Source organism: Branchiostoma lanceolatum, chromosome 17 (assembly GCF_035083965.1).
Source record: "Branchiostoma lanceolatum isolate klBraLanc5 chromosome 17, klBraLanc5.hap2, whole genome shotgun sequence".
Lineage (NCBI taxonomy): Eukaryota > Metazoa > Chordata > Leptocardii > Amphioxiformes > Branchiostomatidae > Branchiostoma > Branchiostoma lanceolatum.
In genome coordinates, this window is record NC_089738.1 from 16,324,373 (window position 1) to 16,347,841 (window position 23,469).

At 41.4% G+C, this 23,469-nt stretch overlaps 1 protein-coding gene across 4 annotated transcripts in view; it reads left to right on the forward strand.

Annotated features, from left to right (window-relative positions):
- Positions 1–23,469, forward strand: part of LOC136422586 (transcription factor Sox-3-like) — an 86,170-nt gene that overhangs the window by 52,613 nt on the left and 10,088 nt on the right. For all 4 annotated transcript variants that reach the window (XR_010753638.1, XR_010753639.1, XR_010753640.1 and 1 more), the window contains one exon: positions 16,621–16,712. The gene's annotated coding sequence lies outside the window, so the exon portion shown is untranslated. The remainder of the gene's footprint in view (positions 1–16,620; positions 16,713–23,469) is intronic.

The window sequence follows — 23,469 nt, forward strand, 5'->3', positions numbered from 1 at the left end:
ATGCCGACACTACACTCAACAAAAATCTAGAAAAAAAATACACATCCGCTAAAGACAGGTCTTAAGTGTGTACATTAACACCTTATAATACTATAACATACTTTCTTCACGTTAATTATCACTCTCATATTGTGAGGAAACCTTTTAGTGTAATTAGAATAAAGACTAGTGTGCCCCCCTCCCCCCACAAAATTACCGCCAGTACGACTAGACGGGCCAGAGTTGCAGTGGAACTCCAAATCGTCGATTTTTCGATCGCCCACTTCAGAGGTGTGCGGGGCTAGAGTGGCTCGATAAAAACCTCCTTGACAACTGTGTGTGCCGTTCTCTTGGAGACCTGACCTTTTCCGCAGTCCTACCATCTATTTTAATATCTCTGACACAGAAACGTTTCTCTCCAATGTGATTTCAACTCTTGCATCTGTAATACTTTCACCTGAATTTTAACTGTTGTCTTTGCAGTTTCCCGCGTTCGATACTCTATCCTAAGTGTGGTAAGAGAATCACTAGCTGTAAAAACACAGTCTCCACGGTAGACCTACCTAGTGGGGCCGGTCGTGTTGGTTTTGTTATTATCGAGAAAAATCTCTCCCTGAACAAACAGTCCGGTGTGCATGGTCCGGGGCAACACGATATATAGTTGTACCGATAGGGTCTCTTATCAGGCCTCTATTTGTGCGGGGTTTGCACAATTTTGGTAAGAATTTTAAAGGAAACAAATACAAAATAATTTTATGTATGTATGTCACAGCAGTTAAGTAACATGCTGAATATACATTATAATTGACAGATGGTGAAAAAGTCCGTTGGTAAAAATTGTAAAAATTGACAAATGTAGAATCATTTCATGTCACAACGTTTAAAAAGTCTAAAGTTTAATATGGTGGCTATACATTATAATATACATGTGTTGAAAATGTCCATTTACCTCTAACACTACCTGTATATCAGACAGGTGTGTTGTATGCCATACACAAAGTTTAAAAGTTTAAACTTTGATATGTTGAATATACATATGATATACATATACAGGTGTTGAAAACGTCCTCTGACACTACCTGTATATTGGTGAGGGTTGTTGTATGCCATTCACAATGGTTTAAAAGTTTAAAGTTAGAATGCTGGCTGTACATTATAACATACAGGTGTTGATAATATACAGGTGTTGGCAACGTCCATATGTCTCTGACGCTACCTGTATATCGGACAGGTGTGTTGTATGGCGTATACGTATTTATATATACGTATGCAATCCACAACGTTTAAAACGTTTAAAGCTTAAAATGGTGGCTATGCATTATAACATACAGGTGTTGATAATATACAGGTGTTGCCAACGTCCATATGTCTCTGACACTGCCTGTATATCGGACAGGTGTGTTGTACACGATCCCAGGCGGTACAGGTAAACGTAAGCAGGTACGGGAAACGCACACCTGCCTATCCAGGTGAGGAACTCGGGCCTAAGGTACAGGTGGTGATGGACACCTATCCGGCGCGGTGTACCTGTCTACCTGTGCCGGCCCACAGGTGTGCCCAGGTATCCGTTACCTGTAGGACGACTATCAGGCTTCATGCCTTCCCGGGTGGCGGCCACATACCCACACAAGTTGTGGCGGGGCCCGGTGTACTGTGTCCCAGATAGCATGTCCCCTCCAACAAAAAACCTCCTCTCGTATATCCGGACCCCCACCTTTACGTTTCCCCTTCGGTTGCAACCAATGCCGTCGGACATATCACAATTTCAACCCCCTTTGAGCAGCCCAGGCGGTTTGTTTGTTATCGTAGCGCGTTACTGTTGTAGCGGCCGGGCAGTATTTACCCTGCCCGCCCGCCTGCTCTGTAAATCCTCGGCCGGTTCTTTTTTCACGCTTTCAGAATCTTTCACGGGGCGATTGTGGCGTGTTGTTGCGAGTATAATCAAACATATGATTCCACAATAGCCCGACCGCTGTTGCAGACCTAGGGGTAAACATTCCCCCATTGGGGTTTGCTTACACCCAGTCAAAAGATATAAAAAGCCGTGATTATGAGCTGTTTGGGCCGGGGCTGGTAGGGTTTGGTGTCCCTGACAGAAACTATTGTGCGATTAGGACGAATTAGTAATCGACCGAGCGGCATCTCTCACCACCGTGGGGAAATACTGCCGTATACAACCTGTTTACTTCTCACAGACACACAGGAACTATTAACGATTTTGGAAAGGTGGAACAGCGTCGGTGTCAACTACTCTGCGGCCAGTTGGAACGATATCTTCAAAATGTAGCTTTGTAATAGACACAGAATCACATGTTAGAAGTTGCATCAATTAAAAGACTGTTGAAATTTCAGCAGCTTTCAAACAATCGAAAGTCTCCAAAATAGAGTAACAATTTCAACAAGAAATTAATGTTTAAGTGAGAAATGTTCAAAATGATATTGTCCTATTTACTCGATGATGTTGAGGTTAATACTGAAAAATATTAGAAGTGGCATACATGAAAACGTTGAAATTTTAGCAGATTTCAAACACCAATACACAAACAGTCTTAAAAACAGAGTACGACATTTTATAATTAGATCTAGCCAAGAAATTAATTTCTATGGCTCAGTATGGTACTGCACTATTTACTTGATTATGTGTATGTTTATTCTGAAAAATATGGGTACGAAATTTCCATGTCTAACAATGTGAAATTGACAAATGCATGCCCTACATGTAAAACATACTGTTATATAGAACAGCCTATGACCCCTGAAAAATGACAAAAGCCCATCTATAATTTAGCAAATCTATGCGCACAATAGAGGTTAAAATGATCTCACACACCAAAACAAAGACGCGGTTTGCACAGTCAAAATTTCTCAAATTGTTTCTTTTATTCCATCCTTCATTCCTTGTAAAAAAGAACAAATCGTAAACAGTATTTTAAAACGAAAACATATTAGACAACTTTACTATCCTCGTTTGGATGTGTAGGAAACGCATGTGTGCATTTGCAGAATTTGAGGGAACGTTGAACACTTAATTTTACATATATGAGATTGATAACAAATGCCACAGATTGTAGAAATGTACGGAAATGACACATATATTTTTAAAACAAGAACCAACCCAGTGATTGCAGTGTCTTTGTGTTTTCAAAACAAGTACAGTTTCCCCATATCTAGGACAACGTTTTGGAAAGTATCGTATTATAATTGCTACTTCTGCCGCGTCTTTGTGTTTTCAAAACAACGAATGTTTTCTTATACCGGGGAACTAGTTTGTTACAAGTATAGTGTTATAATTGCTACGTTTCTGAGAAGATGCTCACAGAAGAAGGTATGTTTACAGAATTGTTTTGTACTAAATACAGTATTATAGTTTGCATTTCTTAAACCGCCTTAATAAACACTATTACAGTAGTTCGCTATCAACAATTTGGTCGACGCCACTAGCTGTCATTTTCCTAGATTATTTACGACTATATTTTGAATATGTCTACAACATATAGCGATGCCTTGTTGCAAGATATCATCTGTATATATCTAAACGAAAAGTGCAGTATTTTCTCAACCCTGGCACAATTCCAATCGAAAATGCCTCGATACAATTATCGCGTTTGACGTGGGTGATTTTGTGTTGGCGTTTCTGATGCCAGTTTCGTGGGTTTCCATCCAAAGATTACAGATGTTTGAAAAACCGTGGCTTTCCCAAGACGCCTCAGCCAAGCCCGCATACATTTCGCCCGTAGTTCCCTGATGAATATCAAAGGTTACAGAGATAGATAAGCTGACCTGTCGGGGTTAAAGGTCCTAGGGGGTCCCTTTTCATTATTTATGGCGCTGGGAGCGCTTGGGAAACGGAAAAGTTGGCCGGGGATGAGGTATGGGGAGAGACCTGAAACGTGAGCGGTCCGCGTCAGGACCCGATGCAAAATTTATAGACCGATCAGGCTTCGCAGTGGTAACATAGATTTTTCAATTATCCTCCCAGTCTCGAAGGACGATTCAATCCAAGAAAGTCACCTGGTGCATTCCCGGTGTGCATACATACACACAGCACACACGGGTGGGAGGGGGGCACTGGAAGCTATACACAACTTTAACTTCTCAAACAAACCCGCCGTTTTCTTAACGGTATAACGAACGACAAAAATGTTAAATCTAAGAATAAAGATTGACGTTATCTGTGTTTGTAATGTTTAGGGGGGGTTGAGAACCGGAGGTTTTAAGTGTTTTATGGCCTCTTTAGTTTGTGCGAGCATGAGTACGTGTGTGTATGTATTAATCCATTGATAGGTTCTGAGGGACGACAGAGGCACGCGTACACACATTAGCCCGCTCTGTTATCTCGGAAAGCGCGATTAGATCGTGCGGCACAGGTTTACAAATCTCAGGCGAGGTGTTGAACGGTCGCCTTATTACTTACAAAACCCTTGTACTCAAATAATACTCGAGTACGGACCAATTTGACATGTTAGGGGCCCACACAGACAAGTCGGACTTACACCGGCCGTGTTCATATCAGTTTAATATCTTCCATACCGGACGCGATAAAAACTTTTTCATCACAAATAATGCCTTTTCAATTTCATTAGAAAGAACTGCTAATTTAGACCGAGTTTTATTACACCGTATACGCTATAAACGTGAGAACCGACGCTTTTCAAAAGTGACGCAAAACAACTGACTGTTGGCTTATATTAAAGCTATTGTATCTTCATAAGCACTGTTCTGAATGAATTGGCTGTTGAATGCGAACCCATAGTGGAAAGGTATTGAGTATGGCAAATGACATAATGTATTTAGAACGTTCCATAGATGAAGTTATCTGTCAATGACGATCTGTTAGCTGTACCATTTCGAGCGCCCGAAGGCATGTGACAATAACAAAGTCCACACTCCCTGCTTTAACAATAACAGACTTGGGGATTTCTGCTAGCCATATTCTACAACCAAATTATCAATATTGCATTGTCATTAAATCGAATGATAGGGAAAATAACGGATTTCCTTCTTTGCACATTTCGCTTTAGAAATGTACGCAACGATAGTCTGTAACGTTAAAACCTAGGACACAAATGTTACTGCATTATAATACATAAAACTGTTTTTCCTCGAAAAGGCAGCGTAGCAGAATTTGATTGCAATATCATCGGTAATTGAAAAGGTATCATATTCAGCGTTTAGCTTTAATATGATGACTATTTCGGGCGAGACGGGTGATAATGATACTATGATACGAACGCGATTGTTCATGGGGAATGCTGGCAATAGAGTCCACATTGGCCGTTAAGTGCCCATTGTGTGCCAGACTCGGAACGACGTTTTCTAGTTCGCACACAAAAGCCAGAACAATCGCACGTCACACCGCCGCATGAGTCCCCGGAAAAAAAGCAAAGTCAACACAACGAAACACGATCGCTGTAAGTTGTGGTAGTAGTTCTACATTTGGGCTGCCAGGCCCTTAGTGACTACCAAACCTAATCATGTGTGCCACACCAGAGACCGGCCTCCCTCTCTCAAGCTCTTCAATTTTCAATTTGAGAGCGCATCTAAAAGCAATTTGGTAATCGGTCGAATCCCTCAGAGAAATCTTCTGTCTCCCAACGTTAGGGATAATTTGAGCCGTGCTGATATATGTATTAATTTGCACCTGGCTCGGAGGGCACGCACGGAAAATTCCGGGCACTTTTTCTCCACCTTTCCTGAAGGACAGATCAGTTGTAACAACCTCTATATTTCACAGACAATGAAAATGTTAACAACACATCCATTCCATGTACATTCAAGCTCGGAATTTTCACATGTTGTGATATGCAAGGCTCCCCCCAATTTGTAAGCGTCGACTCGTGTTTCAATCGAATTATATCGTTGTAATATGATGTGTAACAATTGACCGTGACAAGCTACACAACATGTGGGGATGGATATTTATGGAACAGCGAGTTGATTTCTCTATAGACAATTGATGAGAAATATGTTTTGGTTCTAGCGACCGTTGGGGCAGAAATCCTAGAAAAGATTTCGGGGTAAAAATAAACGTGTGCGTGTGTGTCATCGTCAGAGGATGTAGCTACATGTTGACACAACCTACTAATCGAAATTTTTCCCAAGTTAAGAAAACTTTGGTGGATTACGCATCCTTTTCCTTGCCGTTTCTCACTAGCGGTGGGTGTCCCTTGGTCAACGCTGAATGTCTAAAAGTCTCGGACCATTTCGCCCACAGCTGACCACTATTGATAACACATAGGAGAAAGTCTCTGTCGTCATTAAATGATAGCGCAGACAGGTATATACACACCGGTATAAAAGTGTTGTCACACTATCCTACCCACGAACAATAGCTCTAAAGTTCACAGGGGTGAAAATCTCCTCTAAAAAAAGGTCAAACGGTTTGCAAGAGGCAACACGCTCGTACATTTCCGGACTATTTATCTTCCTCGTGGACAACTTAGCGAAGGTGGCGTTTTTGTCCGCCTTATCGCTACAGACGGTTGTTACACACGGGCTCTGATAAGTAATAGTGGCCGGTAGGGGCGATGAGTACACCTGGACTGTGGCACAACCACTCTCCGGGTCCGACGGGTGGGGAGAAAGGACACTTTTACAACTATTAAGGTCCTATTAAGGGCTGGTTTGGGGTCGCACAGTTACTACATGTACAGAAAGGAAGTATTGAAGGACGTGCGATTGTGTAATTGTAACACAGACAACAACAGAGTCGCGTGTACAGTCGGTTTGTTTCTGAAGAGGTTTTGTCTAGTCGCCGCTCGCAGTCTATTTTGTAAGGTTTTTCTTCTCTTATGTTGTTGTATCTCTTTCGCCTCGTGCCGGGTTGGCGATTTGTGTGCTTGCGACACCGATACATAAGCCATTCAGCGCACAAATTGGACACCATTTAGACTCGGACAAAGACAAGTTTTGCAGACCAAAACAATATTATCTGATACGAAGTGCTGATAGCTTTGTGTGGGGCGTGTAAAGTTTGGAGTGGGCCAGCCGACCCTGCGTGCGTAGAGACGGGACTCGAACCCTGCACCGGGGAAACCTACACACACCACCGTTGCTGGTAATGAGTATGTATATAGTTGTTAGCTCTCTCTTTGCCCGGCGTGCCGAGGCAATTCAGTTAACTGTAGGCTTTTAGAGTTAGATGGGTAGTTGAGGTGTGCAAACAAGATGTCTGGAAAGAGGTGCTTCATTTATTATCGCGCGGCTCGAATCGATGGATGGTGATTACGTGCTACCCTTACGCTACAATCACGGAGTAGGCTACAGAACAAGTTTCCTGTCATTCCGGGTGATTTGGGTTCCACTCAACACACGTTTTTCACTCAACACACGTGGTCTATTTTTACCCGGTTTTCGTTTCCAAGTGGTAAAGGATTGTGACCAATTTTGAATTAAAGTTTCGACCGATAGTTTTATTACATTCAAGCTAAGCAAATGTTGACGCAGACTTAAAATCTGAAATTATTCTTTAAAAAAAAGACGCAAAGAAAACCGTACATAACACTCTCTTGTTGATGGAGAATTATTCTGGGGTACTTTTTGTCAAGAAATTATAATTCTATTAAGATGATGAAAAAGAATAAGAACTTTATTGCGCAACGATTCTAACCGGTACAACGTATGGCAACTTGTACCAGTACATGACAGTTGAGCTAGTGCTAATATCCAACAATTTTCAAGAGGTAATCTAACTGCAGTAGTCTGAAACAATCTAGATATGTTTGCTTTAGAGTAGTATATTGATAACAGTATGAGGCGTCAGGAATGTATTACATTTTCTCTCTTTTTTTGCATAGAGTTTAATGTAGTAGATGCATCATACAACAATGCGATTTTAGTCTTCAGTCGGTTCATATCATACTCTTGTATCTATAAAAATTATACTAATCCATTCATTTATATCCTTGATAAATATATCTTAAAAAGTAGAGTGGTTGGCTGCCCCCCTCCCCCATACACCTCGTCCCTTTCCTGCCCCAAGTTTGAAGTAGCGGGAGTCCAATTGACCATGAATGGTGCACAAAGGGGGCTACTCCCGGGTCGGTTAGGCCATAGTGTGGACGACAAAATTGTGCCAATAGCCTCAAAATCCCTTCCTTTGTGTTCGTCTCATTTGTGAAGAATAGACGGCAATGGTTTTGACCCTTTTTTCACCGCTAATATGGAGTCTAGCTGTGAAGCTGACATATCTATGAACGCTCAGAGCACCTCGGTACCCGAGAAAAAAAAATCAGACAAAATCTCAAGCTCTGCTACTGTATTTTATATCATCACCAAGTTGAAAAAGGAATTTTCATCTTTATTGAAATGTTTGGCCGGGCGCGTGGCCTGTTTCAGTCGCACAACCGACGTCCGAAGATGGAATGTACGACTCCAGGCGAGGGGTTTCAAACGTGGTATTTCTTACCGCAGGGCTTCTTAGACAAACTGTCCTATAGGTCATTGTATCATCTCTTCTGTCTTCGTAATCTTTGCTCTTTTTTACATGGTAGAGTCCCCTGCTCCCTCAAAGTAATAGTACGTTTTATAGCTACATAGAAGATGATAATACATAGAAGATGAGAACATTTAAATGACATCGCAAGACGATAATATAATAATCCTACGTAATTACACAAACTGTCCTACAGGTCAATGTATTGTCTCTCTTTGACATGATAGGGCCCCCTCCTCCCTCAAAGTAATGCTACCCCTTTAACTAGATGAGAGTCTTTAGATAACGTCTTGACTTAAGACAATAATAAGAACTGTATCGCCTTGAGTGCGTCGGAGTAACTAGTGTTTGTCATGAGCTTGTCGTGTTGGAGTCCTGATACTCTCCAAGCAGAGGTTCGGATCCGGCCTTTTAGTTCGTTTTTAATGCGCTTTTATCGGGCTTCCTATTTTTCCAAGTTTTTATTTTGTGTTGTATATTAGATGGTGAACCTGACAAAATGGAAAGTCCAATAAAACGCCTAAAAGACGTCAAAAACCAACCTAACCTCTGCTTGGAGGGTGCGTCCTGAGTGATGGGGACAGTGCGTTGCACCTGTCCGACAGTATGCTGTCGGTGTACAATACCACGGTGTTTGCAAAATAACACAGCGCCGTGTGAGCTGCGCAGCTTGACACAGAGTAACCAGGGAGACTCCTGCCTGCACAAGCAAACAGACACGCAGTGTGATTCACGTCCGCAGTACCTGTGTCTGTGTGTGTGTGTGTGTGTGTGTGTGTGTGTGTGTGTGTGCGTGTGTGTGTGTGTGTGTGTGTGTGTGTGTCTGTGTGTGTGTGTGTGTGTGTGTGTGTGTGTCTGTGTGTCTGTGTGTGTGGCGCAAAGAAGGGGAGACGTGAAGTCCACCCACAGTACTCTCCAAGCAGAGGAGTGGGTCCTGCTGGTTTTTGACGTGCTTTTAGGCGTTTTGTGATGTTTCTTCATGTGGGTTGGTGAGATTTGAAAAATGACAAAGTAGAAAGCCCCACAAAAACGCCTAAAACACTTCAAAACCGGCAGGACCCACTCCTCTGCTTGGAGAGAGCACCCTCAGACGATATGCCTACAAGGCTAGGGAAGGGGGAGGGGGCGTGAAGTCCACCTACAGACGATATGCCTACAAGATACTTTCAATCCAGTACAACTTGAACCTGTCCCACCGCATGCGAATCATATATCACATACGTATGACTCATACCGGATGTCTCGCTAACTTTACAACTGACATGCCCTCCAATAACAAGAATTTACAACAGTCTAAAACTTTCACCTCTGACTTACTAAACATAGCCTAGACCACAGACTGTTTCAAGCGCACACACAGACTAGACCAACTCAGGGGGGCTGAGGCAAAGTTTCATTGGGGGCATGTTGGCACTAGAGCCGAGGAGTTGGCCTGTGTAGGCCCTGGAAACAGTCTGGCATCCAGGCTAACCAAACCAATTAACAGGTGGTTCCCTTTTAAAAAGTTGGTCTGTTTTTCTTGTGTGTGTGCTGTTTGTGGGGAGACATATCATCTGAGTGCGTCACGACTGCAGGATACTTCCGGAGGGTTGGGTGGTGTACGCATTGTATACATAGCCTCCACCAGGCCTTTCTGCGGGAGTATGGATCGTAGAATTCGGCAAAAAAAAATTGCGCAGTAGAGTCACCTCATGGTAAGATTAATATTCCCCCCTACGCCTGCGAATGAAAGCCTCTGGTGGCCAAACTTCCCTGGCAAATATTTCCCTCTAGCCGGCGTAGTTAGTCTGGTAGATACTTCCGGAGGTTTGGGTGTGAGTTGTACTTGTAGCCTCTACCTAACAGATCGCTAGAAAGATGGTATAGGAATTGCACGGGTCGCCTATTGGACCCTCTCTCCGTAGCCGACTCCCTTAGTATAGTATTCACTCTATTCGGCCAATTTCTACTATTTTTCCAGCGATCCGCGGAGCCTGGTAGAGGCTATACGAGCTGGGTGGGCGGCCGTGTTGGTTGGTGTGTAAACTCGCGCTGCTGGTGTTGTCGCTAGCTGCGCGATGGTTGAAGGCATCTCCTAGCCTCCATAGCAGGCTCCCTGGGCCCTTTGTTGCTCTTGCAGGGTCGTTTGTGCAGTCAGCCCGTAACCAAGTTCGCCTCAGCCCCCTGAGTTAGACTAGTCCGCCTGTGCCCTTGAAACAGCCTGTGGTCTAGGCTATCTTTGGTGAGTAAGAGGTGAAAGTTTAGACTGTTGTAAATTCTAGTTATTGGAGAGCACGCAGTTGTACCCTAGCCTCTAAGCAGGCCTACTGGATTGCAAAGACCGTATCCAACTGGAAGATACATACTTCTTCTGCCAGTTTGATACGGTCTTCGCAACCTATAGATCTGCTTGGAGATTAGTTGTACCCTAAGGCCCGGAGAGCCTGCTATGGAGGCTATCCTCGCGGTGGTTGAAGGCAGACATGTCCGTCGCGTGAGAAACGGGGTCGGCGGTGCGTGGCCGAGGCTTTCCCGCCCAAGTCTCTCCAAACACGCGAGACGACCGTGCACCTTTCACCTGGACGGACGCACCCAGAACAGCCGCGTCACACTACTTCCCAGGGACCGTCCAGTAGTGGTGGGGGGAGGGGTGGCTGGGTCTTAACAGTAATCGCAAGGACATCATATAATGTCCTATAAGTTTATTGCAAGTTTGGGCCCGAGGGCTAATCGCAAGTACCATCAAAATGACAGAAACATGATGTAGAGTAGTATATAATATGTCTACTCTACTATAAATGCTGACTCTAAATTCTAACTTATTGGGTTTGCTGACTCACTCCAGCCTTTGGAACTTCTGTTGAGATGAAAAAAAATTGTGACATTTTTTCATTTTTTTTCTTAACAAGTTTGCTAAAGATCTCAAACAAAAATTCAAGTTGAAACAATGATAGTAAGGTTACGTCATTGTCAATATTCCATTTTTGTCAAACGAAGAAGAAAGAAAAGAATACAAAAAGTTGAATTATTCAAACCATACTTGGGCACGGTATGTGAGGTTGCATTCGTCCTTTCGGATGGGGACGTAAATCCGGCCGTTCTATGTATGGAGGGGGAGCTTCAAGCATCAAACGACCGCTTTACCTGTACCTTGTGGTGAAACGAACGGTCCCTAATACCCCTCACGCACCCTTCCCAACTGACTGGGGTGAGAGATGTGTATTTGTACGGGTAACCAGGGCGTTCCTATCGTCTGCAAAAATCCTGTCAGACCGAAGTCCTCACCTGTCAACTAACGTCCACACACCGCCCTCTCCAGCCACTAAACCAAATATGAACTTTCTACTAGATCAATTTACTCTCTAAATTAACACCAATATTACCAGCTATTAATAGCGGTCGCCTCACTCCCTCAACGATTGTCGGAGGACAAACTCTCTTGTACAAGGTGTGCTCAAGTGTATTGTTCGCCGCCAACCACTTTCACTTGCACTAATAGAATATCAAAATCGAATTTATGAAGCATTAGGTGTTCGCTTATACTCCAGGTACAAATGTACATGTTTGTCGAGCGCTTCAACCTCGTCATATTTTCAAGAACAGTATTTTTACAAAGAGGTTTTTCGTGTAGACGAAGATAATAATCTGTATGCACGCATTTCAAAACGCTGGCTTTTTTGTCTCTATAAGTATATCTAAACTCTCATATCACACGAGTTGAATGAGCACTTTTGTGTACGATATGACAGGATATACGTGTACGGTTCACATCTAGGGCAGAACTAACATCCAAATCATTCATAAAATATACGGCTGATCAGCGCGTGAATGCGCGACGTTTGGAGCCCTTTGTGCTGGGACTGGTAGGTAATTATTCGGACACAAAGAGCCATGTGGGGAGCGGGACAAAGAGACAGGACCTCATTACGCAATGCCGCGTTTGAAGCGTTGTCACCTCCGCGCAGGTGAGGGCTGGTTTAAGCCAGGTGCACACGACACCGGTACACCTTAGTTTTACAACTTTCTGGGTTTAATTTTTTTACAACTTTGATTAAAGGTGATGTGTACCGACACCGTGATTTTAGAGAAAAAGGTGAGGGGTGATGTATTTTTCATGAAAAGCAGATCATATAGTAAACTCAGACATATAGTTAACTCAGATCTATTACTATTCGCAACCATAACGGCCACAAATTTACAATTCTGCTAATTGTTGTCGATTTTACAGGTGCAAAACTAAATGATTGTACCAAATTACTTTTTTTTTCACACAGGAATCTACAAAAGTATTCGCCGTTGTCACATATATTAATTTGTTCTCTTATTTCGCCTGAAATTGCATTTTTGTGTTCATATCAAGACTTGGGTACCGTTGTGTTCTGTGACATATGAAGAAGAATTGCCCCCTTAACCTTGACCTTGTCTTAAAGTGGTTAATGAAGTAGTGATAAAGAGTCTTTTCATAAACTAACAATGTAGACAATATGTTTACATCTACAAGATTTATAATGGTGTTCACCATGTTATATCCATCATAGCGTCTATAACTTCTTCTTGAAGATGTAGTCAATCAACTTCAACGTTTGCAACGTAAGATCGGCTGAGGACAACGTTTTATCATTAATTTTTTGGGTGTGGCGTTTTTTACAGTGTTTTAGACGAACTGGCTGCGTTAAAAGCTCACTTATATTCGCCAATGACTTGTAAAACTGACGTTATAGATAAGGAACAGATACTTGTGGCATAGGATCTGGGTTAAAAGGTACGGTGTGCGGCTCAATAGCCCACTTTGAAACGGCAAATATTTGTTTAATGAGAAACTCACACATGCAAACACCTACGAAACTACAGTACTGGAATATGCTCATTAACGATCTTATCAATCCATATTGTAGCGACTCCATGTTGATTTTACAATGCTATTTCATTGCCTTGTATCTTGTTATTACCAACGTATGGTATTGGTATAGAGTACACAGGTTACTAGTATATTTTATGAAATGTTAGACGTTACCAATATGTATACATAGGATACACTCCAGAAACATTTGAAATATTACGCTTTCTTTCGAATGATTTTATAATTCTAGTTTTATTTCTGAATGGTTTTAATTGCAATCCTTTGACAAATCTAGCTCTGCTGTCTTATATTACTGTTACCAACGTAGGCTAGTGGTATATGGACATGTTACATGTACGTTTTGAAATATTACACTTTCCTTCGAATGATCGTATGATTCTAGTCTATTTCGTAATGGTTTTACAATTCTATTCTTTTCAATCATGTGACAAATCTATTTCTATTGTCTTGTATATTGCGTTGCCAAAGTAGGCTAATGGTATAGGGGTACGATAGATTGATTTTGTGAAATGTTAGACTTTCTTGAGAACAATTTTCCGAATCATTTACACCTGGCCGCACTTTAACCCACCAGGTGAGGTCGGTTCGCTCAGGTGAGAATAAACAAACTCACCGCCAACCCACCTGGAAGGAATCGGCTTTACCTGTGTCACCTCAGGACAATTCTGTCAAAAGTAGCGTTTCTTTTTCTGCACTATTAAAGTTTGTAACGACTCACGAATTATAGGAAGAACACGTGGCCAAAAATATGTCGGCCGCGTCTGTTTTTGAACTTTGGACGCATAATAGGTTATCATTGCACAATACACGTTTGGAGAATAACGCCCAAACCAGATATTATATTTCCGTAAGCGGCTTAATACTGTCTGATACGGATTACGTGCATCTCTGTGGTCCACGTATCATGCGGTCTGTCCACGTATCGTATATAAACCTGTGGTTTATACGTGTGAGCCGGCCGCGTCTGAAGTGTTATTCGATTTGAGGACTTCATACCACAATTATGGGCTCAGGTCGCTAAGCCACTGCCGGCTTATGTCCGTAAGCTAGCTGATTATATGGGATGCCATGACATTATAATACGTGTCACAAAGCCCTCGACGCCGACACGACATGCACAGGGTTCGTGGGGATCCGGCGTGACTCACAAATCTGAAAGCCTTCAATGATTTTGTTTGCGATCGTATTGAACGGCTTGTTCATTTCTTCGTCTTTCATTCACTCACTCTCAACTGATGACGATGGTATAGACAGAAAATATGACGAAATGAAAGAAAAAAGCATACTAAGTTTCAGATGATACAATGTTCAAATGTTTCGTCTTCAAATCATTGATCAAGGGGGCGTAGGTTCGAAGCACACTCGGGCACGGGATTTGTGGGTGTGCATTAGTCATTTCGGATGGTGACGTAAAGCCGACGGCCCCTTGTATGAGGGAGCTTCGGGCATAAGCCTCAAAGCTCTGCACGTAAAAGAACCCAACACACTTATCGAGAAGAGTAGGGGTGCTTGGCCCAAAACGCGAGCCTTGACGAGGCCGCATTGTACTAGCTACTTGAAAAAGCATCATGCTTCACCTCAATTGAAGATGAGTGATTTACCCTTTTACTTTACATACCATGTAGACTTTCTTAAAGAAGGCCAGACTAGTACAGAGGTCAGAGACCAGAAGTTCATTACCCCCTGTCTACTCCAACCCGGAACGATCCATGACATCTGATATGAATCAGTGATTCAACAGAACCTTTTATTCAATGTTTACTTTTTGACAATACCGTTCAGCGAAGGCGCGTCGCACTAGACAAAAGTCGCAGACATACCGTGTCAGTTCCGATTATTCTCTGGGTTATTTTTAGGTCCAAATATCTTTAAGGGCTTAGCAATTTTTTAAATGTTTTAGATTGTAATTAGAATTTAGTTATATCTGTTACCGAGCCAGCAATCTTAGATATGAAGTGTGGTTAAATATAGACATACCCCCCATTACGAACCCAGAGCATATATAACCTGGGCGATACTCGGTGTCAGTTCCTATTGTTTCCATATTTGCCATACCATCACTTCACCTTATTGTTATGTCTCTCCTCACGTCTATTACTCTGTAGTTTTTACATTGTTGACTTTTCTACCATCAAGTGTTTGCAGTGATTTTGTCCGTCTTTGTTTAGGCTCTGTTGATGACACGTTATATCGCGCCATTTACCCGTTTCTTTATCGAATCTGGTAACCTTTGTCGCGGCATCAATTATTGAAATTATCCGTGATTGATTATTTTCACTCCCGATTGATTTATAGCGAGTTGCTATTTATTGGTTGAATTTGGCTCGTAAATTAGAGACTAGTACTGCGATTACCTGACCCGGTTCTATTATCATTTGAATAAATCAATCCACGTTATAGAACAACATTATACCAATCTCTTATCGTCTTGTACAAGTTTCTAATGAATATTTTTTCTCAGTTGAGCATACAAAAATTTCACACGTATAGAGATACATTTATATGTTTTTTTCATTTAAAAATGGTAAAATCTGCCAAATTAAAAAGTGCCAGATAACAATACTAATTTGTTTCTTTAAATTTATTAGTAGATGATAAGATTCGTGATTGAAAGTAGTTCTTCTACGTCACTGAAATTGTAGCACGTAGTACTTAGTGTTCTTAATTGAATTGTGGTAACTTGTTTCGGAAAATTAGGGCATTAATAATCATTGACCTGTTTGCTATGCTATTTATCATATCTATGCTACATATAAAGGGTACACATTGCGGTGTATAAAAAGCTTGTCCACCTGTTTAACTGGATTTAGAGTACTGCCAAATAGTATGCCCAATCTTTAAGTTACGATTAGTGTCGGTTGCCTTTCTTAAAGGATCTCCTCTCTCCTTATGACGTCACGCAGCCTTCTCTTGAATCTCAAGAAGGGATGATATCAGTGTGTTGTTGACATGTCACTAAGGGCATGCATGTTGAAGGATTAAGTGTTAAGACTTCTCTCCAAAGCCAGGCACCCGTTCATAAACCCAAAATGACCTTTAATTATACCCCCTCCCCTCCCTCTTGTATACGCCACGTTACCGGTGTGTTCTGTGATCATGACACAACGGTCAAAATTAAGATACGACGTCCCAAATCTTTTTACTCATCTCAAACAAAGTTCCATTTGAATATTTTTTCTGTATCTGTATCTATATAGCCGGTACAACCGCCCTTAGGCGTAACACACCAGCTTTTTCAATTGAGGAACCTGGCGACTCGAAATAGAATTCTGTATACTAATATTTTGAAATAAGTATTGCATTAAATCATACTTATTGTGTCGAATAAATAGATTCTTATATTCATCTCTTTTTCCTCTTGCTTCAGATCTGATGGCGATGACGTCACGCAACGGTCGACCAATCAAATGAGAGATTGCATGTACCGGCATTTTTGACTCCTGCCAAAGAACTTCAAACGTAAGTTGATATATATCCTTTATACAAATATGCACCTTGCACCCAATAAAAGAAGCAATTCCCCCTCTCCTTGGCTGACAAACTGAGCACTGAAATTATCATAACTCAAGAACTTCTGAATGAAGACGAAGGTCAAGGTCGATTTGTGACCTTGTTGACAAAGAAGTGTATTTTGATATCTTTCAAATCATACATTTAAATCATGGATCATAGTCTAATCTTATCATAAAGTCATAGGTCATAAATTCAATTTCGGTTTCTCAGTGACAACGGTCTCCATTCAGTGGAAAGGGAGCTTTACTACAAAAATTGTGCACAAACCAAAAAAGTACGTTTTTATTTTGATGAGAAATTTAACTTCTTAAATTTGCATTTTCACTTGAGTAGTATTTGTATCTTTATGGTTATTGTAATGCCAAGGGTATCGCAGCTCTACTTCAGTATCCTACCCTACAAACTGGTTTCTCTGTACTACCGTTCGTCGAACTTTTCTGTCAGAAAAACACACCATCTTCCCTGCCGTGGTTAGTAGAGTAATCTTGCATGTCAAATTACGGGCCCCCGCCCCTCCCCCCGCAGGCGCGGATCTGTCTGCCTCCTCTCCATGTCTACCGGGTAATCTCCGCGGGTTCACAAGTTCGCCGCGGCCCGGATTTCACCCAAAGCTGGTGGAAAATAAATGCGCTGCTGCCATTTTGCGGATTTGTTCGAGTTTAGGAGGATCTAGTTTGGAATATTTGTCGCTACACCCTCATTCCACGAGGGCGGTGACCTCGCTGCGTTCGCGCTGCGACATGATATCTGACAGGCCACTCAACGATTTTTTAACGCTTTGAGTGTTTTGTTGTATTTTGAGTCATACTTTTTCATTTTGCATGATATTTGAAAAATGAAACCTAAATTTTGACAGGCCGCTCAACGATTTTGTTCCCCACGCTTTGAGTGTTTTGCTGTCATTTCAGTCATACTTTAACATTTTGCATGATATTCCAAATATGAAATCAAGTGTAACATAAATCCAAATAAAGTCGAAGCTAGGTTGTATTGCGATCGCCGTCTAGTGGAATGGTGTTGTAACCGAGGTGTCTCATTAGCACGAAAGAACTAGAAAGTTTCCCTAGAAAGACTACGATTAAAATCTAGTTTAAAATCTAGAATTTAGATCTTTCTAGATGTACAAATGATTTTATTACGATTACATCAAAGTTTGTGCGTTTGCTACTTTCTCTAAACCGTCAGCAAAGTTCTTGAAATTTACCGCCATGTTTATTTCTTAAAGGTGAAATTGATATCTAGTCTTAATGCCATGACAAACGATAACGATTAAAATCTAGTTTAAAATCTAGAATTTAGATATCTTTAGATGTAAAAATGATTTTATTACGACAATCTCAAAAGTTTGCTACTTTCTCTAAGCCGTCGGCGAAGTCCCTGAAATTTACCGCCATGTTTTTTTTTTTTTAAGGTGAAATTGATATCTAGTCTTAATTCCATGACGAAAGCGCGCCATAATCCCGGCAATTTCTGCTCGTATAATTTGCCATAATTGCGCTTGCCGTACAGCTCCAAGTCAATAGCGTTATCCCTAAATTGTTGGTTGGTTGTGCGAGGCGGCGGCAGAACGGGTGTAGTCGGTAATACCCGGGGAGTGACGCCGTGTGGCGTGTGCGTTACTTATCTCAACTCCCCCCAGGCCCACAATTACAGCCTTGATACAGCGATTGCATATCTGCGCCCAAACTTGAACGTGACTCCCATACAGCCGAATGTGCATGCAGCCGCCGAACCATGGATGTGGGAAAATCCAACGGTATTGATCCGACATTAAAAACAAAGTGAAAATCCAAAACGTTTCTAGGGAAAAAGCTAACGTTATCGATCCAACATTAGAAAAAAACACATAAAATCCAACACATTTATGTAGAAAAACCCAACGCTATTGATCCAGCATTAAAAACAAAGTGAAAATCCAGCACATGTATAGGGGCAAATCTAACAGTATTGATCCAACATTTAGAAAAAAACACATAAAATCCAAAACATTTATAAGGAAAATCCCAACGTTATTGATCCAACATGTTGAAATAGGTAAACAAATCTAACACATTTATATGGAAAAAACCCAACGGTAGAGACGATGTATTCACCATATTTTTCAAATGTGATGACAAAATGAATGTATAAATGCAATATTTGTAATACGAGTGTTAGTAGTTTGTCCAAGTCAATTACAGAGAATGGACAAGTGTGATTTGATACTGTCCTGATTATGTAACTGGTGTTTGCGAATTCACATATGAATGATATAGAATATAATCATTATCTCATCGAAGTTCTTTCTTTTTCAATAAGACTTTCTTTCCAACACCTTAAAATGAATCATGAATCTTAAAGTACACATCTTAGTAGGCATTGTTTTTATTCTGTAGCGTACTCTCTGTGTTACGTCTTTCGCGTGCCTTTCGACACATTCTTTTTTGTTACCAGAACAATGAAATCTACGCCTGAAATCTCGCGTATGGGTTGAAAATCGTGTCCATGTTGAACTTACAAAATGTTATGTTGACGTTCCCCCACGTTTGTCATTGACGAGACGTAAAGACAATATTATTTTTGATATGGTCGCGGACGGATGTATGCTGGTGATGAGTGGCACCCTCATCCCACTACTCTCCAAGCAGAGGAGGGGTTCCGGCTGGTTTTTGACTATTCTCCAAGCAGAGGTTTCGGTCGACTGGGGTAGGAGTGTCCAGGATTTTTACGTCTCTCTCCCTGTCTTCCTTCTAGCCCCGCCCTGACGCTTTATATCGCAGAGGTGAAGGGAGAGAGACGTAAAAAAAATCCCGGACACTCCTACCCCACTCGACCGAAACCTCTGCTTGGAGAATAGTTTTGACGTGTTTTTAGGCGTTTTTGAAGAGACAACAAAATGACAAGGTAGTAGTCTAAGCCCAACAAAAGCGCCTAAAACACGTCAAAAACTAGCAGGAACCCCTCCTCTGCTCGGAGAGTACATTTCACTAGGGCGTAGACCTCCTGTGATCGCGCGGCAACCTAAAAGATTTGACAGAACGCTGAACGAATTTCATGGATGCAAAAAAAAAACGAATCTTTTTATGCTTCGTGTGTTTTGTTGTCTTTTCAGTCATACTTTGATAGTGTGCATGACATTCCAAGTATGAAATCAAAGGTGACACAAATAAAATTTAGGTCGCAACGAGGTCGCATGAAAAAAAGAAGACGTCTAGTGGAATGGGGGCCTGCGCTATCCACGATCTAGTGTTAGTGAAAACGCAGTCACGTTCCTAGACGGGGGGACCCGATGTAAAAGATGGTGTGTATCGCTCGTGGAAGCCTCAATTTATTCCCCCTGTCACTCGGCGCGATTAAATGTTATTAGCGTGGCCAGCTATCGCTGCGATCCGCCTTGGCTGTGTGGAAATGAGGTATAAATTGGATTAGATAAAGCTAGTTCGAACTGCGGTGCCCCGGTCCCACGAGAGCCCAGCGCGCCCAGGACCGATTTAAAACGAACGAGGATTGAGAAATCACTTAGCGGAATAAGCGGGTAGGGTCGTCCCTAGGCTCGTCTCAGATGGGAAAATGATTTGACATCTAGCGATGCCGGGAGTGCCTTTGGGCCATGCAATCCGCAGACGTGTTTTTTTTTTCTTTCTCTCTTCCTAACAGCGAACTCACTCGAAATATACGGGAACTTAACTCGCAAGCCGTGACAGTGTTTCTAGCATAACCGTCGAAATCATTCAAAATGCAGCAGTCAGCACCAATCGAGATGCGTGATCGAAGCCTTAATAAAATCAATGTCACGGTTTCAAGGTCAAGGAACTATAAGCAGATACAGGATGGGTCAAAGGTGAAGATGGTTTTAAGAATAAGAGTCTCATAATATCATACATGTAATCACTATAAGTAGCTGGTCGATCCAAAAATAGCACCCAATTCGCCCCCATGCATTACAAGGTATGAATGATCAATCCACTATTGATTTCTGGTTATCGCGGTATAATGGGCTCTTAATTTGTGCATCGTTATCTCTGTTGATTTTAATTAACGTTAACGATAAAAGAAATATGAGATTGGTTTGATATCATCTTATCTATTCCCACGTACTCTAATAAAATGATCGCTAAAATAAACGCATTTCGTCCATCCAACCTCATGAATTGTGTAGAATCATAGGTTATCACAGACAATATAGATGACCAAAAAAATTGTTTTTTAAAATCGTAGATTTGACACATTCTGCAGCGAGATTTGTCGGCTTTTCCCCCCACATTTATATTCTTGACAGTTCTCCTGCTGTAATAACGTTTTCAACTCGGCTAACCCTCCTGAATGGCTGCGCGAATCTTACCTACCCTGACAAGCCCATTATAAAATGAAATGCATACCCTCTTAGCAATTGACATCGCGGATCCCCGTTCCAAATCCTACCGAACGATCGCTGCGATGGTTTCCCTCAAGGATAGAGGAACGCGCGCAGAAATATGATAGATACATGTATACTCAAAACATGAAATGACTAAAACTGATGTCATATACCTCTGTTTGGTTAATAAACAATACAATCAGACAGTAAACAAATTCTAGGAATAGCTAAATTATTAGTTGTTGTTTTTTCTTTCGTATTCGTTACCGAAAACCGGAAGAGGATATAGTTCAGCGATGATAGCGTGATGACTTTATGATTAAGAACACGGACAGAAATATGAAAGATGCTCAAAACATAAAATTACTAGAACTAATGCCATATACACCTGTTTCGACAATAAACAATACGCACAGACAGTAGACAAATCTTTGCAATAGTCAAATCATTCCCTTTTTTCTTTGACGTATTCGTTACCGAAGACCGGAAGAGGATATAGTTGAGTGATGATAGCGTGATGATTTTATGATAAAGAACGAGGACAGAAGTATGAAAGATGCTAAAAACATGAAATGTCTAAAACTAATGCCACATACACCTGTTTTGATAAAAAACAATACACACAGACAATGAACAAATCCTTGCAATAGCCAAATTATTCGTGTTTTTTTCTTTGACGTATTCGCTACCGAAAACCGGAAGAGGATATAGTTGAGCGATGATAGCGTGCTGATTTTATGATTAAGAACGCGGACAGAAATATGAAAGATGCTAAAAACATAAAATGACTAGAACTAATGTCATATACACCTGTTTCGACAGTAAACAATACACACAGACACAGAGAGACACAGACAGTAAACAAATCCTTGCAATAGTCAAATGATTCTCTTTTTTCTTTGACGTATTCGTTACCGAAAACCGGAAGAGGATATAGTTGAGCGATGATAGCGTGACGATGGAGACTCTGCGTTTTATTAACGTTAAGTGAAACAGACACGTACGAGAAATGAACAGCAGTTGACGAAATAATCAATTACGGAGGGAGTACAGCCGGCAGGGACGCCTCGCAACGGCTGGGCGGGATGAAAGAGCCAAGCCGCCCGGAAAAAATCGATGGCAGCACGGCTGGTCAGAGCGCACCGGCGGCTGGCGTCGTAACTGATAGGAAAAATCATCGTCTGCCTGATATCCTTGTTTATGAAACGTCGTTAACTGTTAGTGGATTTCAAACTATATTTGTTTATTAGTTTATATTGCATACCCGGTAAACCGTCTTATAGTGTAACACGCGAGTTTTGTACAGAAATTGCATATCTGGACAGATTTATTTGATCCACTCACTCCGAAAATGTCCCCTATTCTTGTCGATAAGTGTTACGTGCTTAAGGTGTGGCTCTCCTCAAAAACGGGACCTCTTAAACGCCCTATCCGAGGGACGTCCCTAACCGAAGCTAGGTACTCATTTTCACCTGAGCAAAGAGAGGAAAGTCGTGTTAAGTGCCTTTCCCAAGGCCATGGCATCGGTGGCATCCAAATTGTGGTAAAGTAAAAGAGAAACAAAAAATCAAAACATTGTCTTTTGTCGTTCCTAGAAATGTATTGAATGTCAAGAATAAATTGCAAGTGCTCGTTTCATCTATGATTCTTTTAAAAACTTTGTGAGACAGGTTCTATATCGCATTGATTTCCGATTGTTTCATCAAATCTTTATTGACACAACAAAAGTTTCTCAATGTCTTCTATAACTATACATACAAACAAACAAACAAGTGAATATAAATCAATCAACCTAGTACAAGTAGATGAATTAATCAACATGTTGAGTTTAACGTATCGTTTACACTATTGGTTCTAGGGTCGAACCATCTAAAAGGTCTAAGGCTCCACAGGTCGATGGAAAAATCGCAGAAATTGGTCAAATAGACGAATAACATGCCAGAGAAGTTAGTCCGCTATAGAAGTTACAGTTTGCGACCTCTCGTGGATGGCAAATGGTCCCTGCCTCCGTAGCCGACTCCCTTAGCATACTATTTACTCTATTTGGCCAATTTCTACTTTTTTCCAGTCATCCGCGGGGCCTGGTAGAGGCTAGTCCAAACTTTCATCTGAGAAGAATTGTGGATACAATTACAAATTGATTAACCTGTGTACAAGTATACGAATAAATCGACATGTTGAGTTTAACTTATCGTTTAGTTGGTTATATTGGTTCTAATGTCTAAACATTCATCAGCAAATAAACATTTTCTCCAAACGTCTACACTCCAAGCAGAGGTTCGTGGGCAAGATTGTGACCTTTTTATCATATGCCCTGTTTTCTGTATATGATTAAGTTATTAAAAGGTCACAATCTTCCCCACCAAC